This window comes from Corvus moneduloides, chromosome Z (assembly GCF_009650955.1).
Source record: "Corvus moneduloides isolate bCorMon1 chromosome Z, bCorMon1.pri, whole genome shotgun sequence".
Lineage (NCBI taxonomy): Eukaryota > Metazoa > Chordata > Aves > Passeriformes > Corvidae > Corvus > Corvus moneduloides.
This window is the reverse complement of record NC_045511.1, coordinates 20724388-20731480: the sequence shown is the minus strand read 5'-3', so window position 1 is coordinate 20731480 and position 7093 is coordinate 20724388. Positions and strand designations below refer to the sequence as shown.

The window sequence follows — 7093 nt, the reverse complement described above, 5'->3', positions numbered from 1 at the left end:
GTCACTACACTCTTTAGAAATCAGAGCAACAAAAGCATCACTATGGCTTTGGAGTTCCTTCTTCAGAAAACTGAATATCTGAGCTTTTGAAGGTGGAGCTGACATAAAGGGGCTGTTACAAATGTGTTATACAATGTGTAAATTAACGGATGACACATCTCCAGGGTCAAGAATTGTACTGACCCAAAATACCTTAGTATTTTATCCTTGTTTATGTTTAATCCTTATTATGTTTATTCCTTAGGGAAAAGAGCAGAAGTAAATGGTGGGGACTTGTCCACAGCACTCACATATGGGCAGAGTGCATGCATCTGATTATTTCTATTTTACCTCTGACCATAACAGACAGTTTTAAAGAGGGATGATGGGTCAATCTGCTCTCAATAGGAAGAAGGTGTTAATGCTTTATACTTCTCAGGGTGATTTTAAACCTCAGCGAAAGCACATTTGCAAACCCTATGTAGATGAGTATTGCTAAGAATTGTTGTGAAAGTGATCAAATCGGAGCTTGTGCTTGCCTGGCATTTTTTGCTCTCTCAACGGTAATTTGCAACTCAGAAATGTAAGAGAGTTATGATACCCAGAGCTAAGAAATATCTGCAAAAGATTATACTGTCAGCCAACATCAATTACTATGATTAAAACCTAATGCAATAATAATGCCTGTCTCCTAGAATCCCCTTGACAATAAGTTTGTTATATATACATGGCACTGCAAAACAGCATTCACACAGACACTTAACTGAATTTGCCCTTTGCGTAAATCTACAATATATAGTACCTATATAAAGCAGGCAAAGTTTGATATGAATCCTCTCTGAAATATGGTCCATAAAACTGATACAAAACAGGAACAAAGTCAATGTAACTAAAATACTTACAGTAAGTTATTTAGGTCTATAATATGAATTTCCTATTTTTTTCCCCTCATACTTTTGTGTTAAATGCCAAAACTGGCCTGTAATTGTGAATGAATGAGACAGCTATGATACGGTGTACAGCAGTCATGTCACTTTTATTCTGTGCAATAAATTTAAATGAAATACACATTATCCGAAGTGATGTTTGCTATCTGAGCTGAAAACAGACGTTCTCCGGCAATCTTCATGTTATATTACCCCAACTGTGCTTCACACTTGTAATTTTTTTCCTCACTTCTGATTAAAAACATCAAAAATTTTATCTTCCACAACTTCTTCTGGAACCACATCAATCAGCCTGTATTCCTAATTCCTGATGGCTTCAGGGTACAGGAATTGCTCTGAACTCAAGAAAACTTGGTGAGAGGTAATTCCCTCTAAACAGCCATGTAGATGTCAGACTGTGAATGGGGCATTTAACTTCTGCCCATTGCAACCAGTTCCCAGGACAGGTGCTGTTACCTGAGTCATTTCCACAACAAACCTAGGAAGAGTCGTTCTCAGCCAGACCGCACAGTCAGCAGCAGGTGAAGAGAATGGAGCACAAGTCTGTTGAGGAGATCTGGGGGGCCTCAGCCTGGAGAAAAGGAGACTCAGGGGGGACCTTGTGGCTCTGCACAACTCCCTGATAGGAGAGGGCAGCCAGGGTTCGGCGGGCTCTGCTCCCAGGGAACAAGGGACAGGAGGAGAGGATTTAGCCTGTCTGTGCCACGGGAAGTTCAGACTGGACACCAGGAAGAATTTCTTTACTGGAAGAGTGGTCAAGCATTAGAAGAGACTACCCAGGAAAGTGGTGGAATCACCATCCTGGAAGATTTCGAGGACTGAATGTGGCACTTAAGTGCTGTGGTTTAGTTGACCAGGTGGTAATGATCAGTCAAAGGTTGGACTCTATGAACCTGGAAGTCTTTTCCAACCTAATTGATTCTATTATCCCCCTTTAACAATGTGTGTGTGCATCTTTGGGTCATCATTTCTATCTGTGGACCAATGCAGCAAACCTATATCCTGTTACATGTCATTGGAATGTAATTGTGGAGTGCTCACCCCTGTGGTTTGTTAGTTTCGGCCATTGGTTTTGCTAACAAATTAAAGTTCAAGTTTTTTCTGCACACAGCTGTTTTCATGCACCTCCAAGACAGCCTTCTCCAGTGATTTGCAGGTGATCTGTGTTCAGAGTGCTGAGCAACTGTGAATAATGTCAGAGAAGGGAAGAGACCTCACGTCAGCATTGTGCTGTGTGAGAGAGTGGGGGTTCTTGCTTGAAAAACTGAAATATACCAGAATCCATCTATGGAGCTAGTCAAAACAAATAGCGATGAGATTCTGTCAGGTGAAAAGGAAAAAAAATCATTTTTGAGGAGCAATTCATTCTCCTATGAAGATATTTTCAAAAGTGGATTTTTTTTAAAGTATTGTTGGAACTATTTTATTTGTCAAAAATGAGGATTGTCTGAGGCAGTATTGGTGTTTGACTACAGCTTTGTTACTTTGATTCATTTATTAAAGTTTTACACCATTTTCAATGTTGCATTTGCATACCACAGTAAGTCAGAAATAAACCTTGATATATTGTCACTATAAAAACTGGTTCAGAGATTCTGAGTAAAATTACTATGTATTTATCTTAAAAATGATGCAGATGCAAAGATTTGAAAATTTGGATGGTTTTCTAGTTTCAAATTATAAAAGTTTTGAAATAGCGTTTTTCCTGTAAAATTGAAGTTATATTTTCTGAATAACTGTTGTTAGGAATTTGACTCTGCAGCTTTAACACACTTAAAGTGAAACAGATTAACTGCAACCTGCAGGAATGAAGAAGCCTGAAGGAACTTTTTAGTTTCCAGGGCTTTTTCAAGAACAATTTTTTTCATGTTAATGCATTCTACCGTGTTGTAGAAGGCAACAAAACAGCATCCAAAGCAGAGCCTTTTTATGTGTTGCACTGTATATAGTAAAGACAGCAACAGAGAATTTGTGGGTAAGTCCAAGTTTTTTAGGGTGGTTACAGCCCTATCCTTCACAGACCACTCTTCTAATTGATGTGTTTCCTAGGGGCACACAGAGATCTCTTGCAGGGTTTGGAGATGGAACTCTGCTATTTATTTGTGTCTTTGAACTCAGGCTTGGTTTGCTACTGTGGTTAAGAAACTTAACTGTGCCTCTATCTTCTCCTTAAAGGTAAAGGGGTTTGAGAAGTGAAGTATTCCTCAAAGTTTTCAGGGAGGCCTGAACACATGCTCTGCTCTGTTTGAAGTCGAATGCTTTAACAAAGAGATTTACGCTGTTCTTGTGTTCAGCCTGGTGATGAAATAGGACTCTGAGCCTCAGGGGCTGCAAGATAAGAGTTAACATGAAATTTTTACACAACTTTCCTCAATATAATAGAGCTGTAATACATGTTCATTTCCAGTAATATATCATGAAGGACATGATTAGAAGCCAGCAGAGCTATACCAGATGGGTATCCAAAAAATTAACTGCAAACTTTCCAGTTGATGCTTTTGGATTTTCAGGAGTGTTCCACATTTTAGAGCCCAAAATGAAGGACTGTGGTTCATTTTCTCAGAATTGCACTTTAACAATGTAGTGTGTGTTATCACCAGTTGCCAGGAAGAAACATTGTGTACACGGGGTTAAGCTGTTGCTTCTGATAAAACTGGATTCCTGCAGATTGCTGCATCAATGTTTTTGATTTTGACACAATATTCCAAACTTTACACAAGGAAGAAAATATAAGGACTCTTGATTGCCAGGCTCAAGGATTTAATAACTTGAGCTGAATAGAAGAAAGGAGATGTCCTTCAGAACAAGCTAAGCAATGTAAACAATGTTTTTACCAGGACTTTCTGCCTGAAAATTTTAAACTTTATTAGCCCTTATTTATTAAAAAGCAACATCAGTGAATTTTACCACAAATAAATGGACACTGCTCTCACTATCATCAGAACAGATCCTCAGAAAGAATAATGCATTAGCCTGAAAGTTGCTGCATATTAGAGGCAAATAGTGTAGGAAAACTCCTATTTTTATGAACTTTAAAAAATGATCCTTATACCCTTTCTTACCCGCTTAGCTCATTATCACTTAAGCACAAATACAGTATTGAAAAGAATTTGCAAACTCCTCAAGTTCCTCTGCTGGTTTTCTTCCTGAATTTATCAGAGTCTCTGTTTCAAGTGTTCCCAGTAGTCACAGAGGACTAGGCCAATGCCTATGTGGAAATGAAGTTCTCTTTATAAACTCATTCATTCTTTTCTCCCTGCTCAGAGAAGGAATTTGGCTATCACCCAGACTCCAACATCAGACAGAATAGTCAGGGTACTTGTTTACCTAATGAATCGGAAAAGACAAAATCTGGTCACTTTTGCATCATGGATGAAACTTCTTTCCCATTTGCTATGCAGATTACAGATAAATTGGGTGTTCTTCAGTATGAAAAATAGCTATTGATATCTAAATTAAATAGAAAACAACATTTTCCTGACTTTAAAATATAGCTATTGATAATATCTGAAAACAATATTACATTAAATTTCCAGAATAATATATTGAAAAGGAAATTAAAGACAGCATTAAAAAAAGACAGAAAGCAATAAAAGGATTATATTCTAAGTTATCATTGTTTTTAAGAACAGTTCAAATTTTTCTACCAGATAAAAAAAATAATGTAGAAAAAGAAGTCTGTTTGGAATGGTATCCTGATGGAAGAGAAGGCTGGAAGGACAAAGGTGTTATTGATATTATTGTCATTGTGGTCAAGTGAATTCTCCATAAAGGTGCCCAAACCATGTAACTGTTAATTCAGTGAAAATATACGAACCAGAGCAGTTATTTTTGAAAATATCAAATAAGTACAATATAGGAGTATTATGGACTATAGGAACATGTTACAATATTATAGAGTGATCATTTGCATCTTAAAATTAATATACCAGATTACTGATATTAAAAGAGTTAAAAATTTCATTGGAACAGCTAGATTCAAATGGAAATATATTTTGATCAAGGATGTTTCAGGATAAAGGGAAGGGCCTTATCTAGAGGTTTTTACTTTCCTTTTAATGAGTGTGTGATCTGGATCCCCTTTAAAGATTCCCTTTATCAAGATTCAGTTTTTTATGGAAGAGTCATGAGAGATTTTACAAGGTCATGCTTAACCACCTTCCTCTTAGCAGGAAGGAGACATTACAGTCATTAATGAAATAGGGACTTGGATTTCCTCGGTACTTTAAGTGCGAACAAACAGGTGTCTGATACTAGAAGACAAAAATATTGAGGATAATCTGACAAAGAAAGTTTTTATGGAAATGCTGCTAACTAATCTTTTAGTCAAAGAGGCATGTATCTCACTTGTAATGCCTTCCTGTGGACTACCCAAGAAGCCACTTTTCCAGGTCAGCTGTGTCCAACTTTCATGGGATTGCTCGGTGAACTGGGAGAAGCAAGGTTAAAAAGCTCCTTGTTTTCCACCCTGGTTTTGCTGGAAAGGAAAAAAGGGTACTGTAGTAGCAACAGTTTAGAGGTGTGAATCTGTCAGCCTTTTGTTAACTAGAAAGCACATTGGCAGGGAACAGTCTGCACTCTCCTAAGGATGAGTAAATGCTCTTTTTGAGAGTATAACTGCAACGACAAAGGATAAGATGCAGTTCAAATATTCCTCTAATATAAGTGTCTGTCATTTTTTCCACTGGACAAGGTCAGTCTCTACCTCTAGCCTTGTGTTGCTCCCCTTCTGTTGCTCCCCTTCTGTGTTGTACAAGCTAGATGAAATAGAAGTAAAAGCAGGGCTTGAAGGTTTTCAAGCTTATAAGGAGGGGCATTCAGAAACTGTGTTTCAATAAAAGTTGTCTCATGTGTTCTCCAGGTGTCTGACAGGCAATTAGGATTACATCAGCTAAACTAAGCTGTGTAAAGGTGATAACTTATATTTACCTATAAACTAAAATTGTATTAGAGTTCCCTGCTTTGAACAGTTGTATTGGTTTTGCATGGCCTGGTTTTAGGTAGCAGGGGGGCCACAAAGACGGGTCCTGTGAGGAAGCTGCTGGAAGCTTCCCACCATGGCCAGCAGAGCCAATGGCTCTTGGCTCTGAAGATGGACATGCTGCTGGCCAAACCTGGGCCAATGAGAGAGGTTGGTAATGCCTCTGTGATGACATATTTAAGAAGAAAATCAAAACAAATTCACCAGATTTTGGGATTCTAGTCAGAGAAGAGGAGGAGGTGAGAACATGTGAGGGAAACAACATGGTGACACCAATGTCAGCGAAGAAGGAGGGGCAGGAGGTTCTCCAGGCGCCGGAGCCGAGGTTCCTCTGCAGGCCGTGGTGCAGGCCGTGGTGCAGACCATGGTGCAGCAGCTGTGCCCCTGCAGCCCCTGGGGATCCACGGGGGATGCAGAGATCCACCCGCAGCCCTGGGGATCCACGGGGAATGCGGAGATCCACCCGCAGCCCTGGGGATCCATGGGGAATGCAGAGATCCACCCGCAGCCCTAGGGATCCACGGGGGATGCAGAGATCCACCCGCAGCCCTGGGGATCCACGGGGATGCAGAGATCCACCCGCAGCCCTGGGGATCCACGGGGGATGCAGAGATCCACCCGCAGCCCTGGGGATCCACGGGGGATGCAGAGATCCACCCGCAGCCCCTGGGGATCCATAGGGGGATGCAGAGATCCACCCGCAGCCCCTGGGGATCCACAGGGAATGCAGAGATCCACCCTCAGCCCGCGGGGGAGGGGCCCGTGCCGGAGCGGGTGGATGCCTGGAGGAGGCTGTGATCCAGTGGGAGACCCAGTGGAGAGAGAGGGCCCTGCTCCCAGGCTGGAGCAGCCTGTCCTTGGAGGGCTGCACCCCATGGAAAGAGAGAGCCATGGCACAGCAGTTTTGGGGGGCTGTGTGCCCGTGGGAGGGGCTCAGGCTGCAGCAGGGGCGGTGTGGCTGCTGCTCCTGAGAGCGGACCCACGCCAGGGAAGTTCAGGAGAACTGTCTCCCATGGGAGGGACCCCACGGCCTCACAAGGGAAGACTCCTCTCCTGGAGCAGAGGAAGGAAATCTCGGGGATGGACTGACCAAACCCCCGTGCCCTGTCCCCCTGCACTGTCGGTGGGAGGGAGGGAGGGGCTGCGGAGTGAAAGGTGTGTTGCAGTGGGGATACTGCAACACGCA

The 7093-nt window shown here is 41.7% G+C and overlaps 1 long non-coding RNA gene across 1 annotated transcript; it reads left to right on the top strand.

Moving 5' to 3' along the window:
* Positions 1–1482: 1482 nt before the first annotated feature.
* Positions 1483–6847, top strand: LOC116438549. The gene is made up of 3 exons (XR_004237805.1): positions 1483–1567; positions 4110–4111; positions 6837–6847. It is a non-coding gene; the product is annotated as an uncharacterized LOC116438549 (long non-coding RNA).
* The last annotated feature ends 246 nt before the right edge of the window (positions 6848–7093 follow it).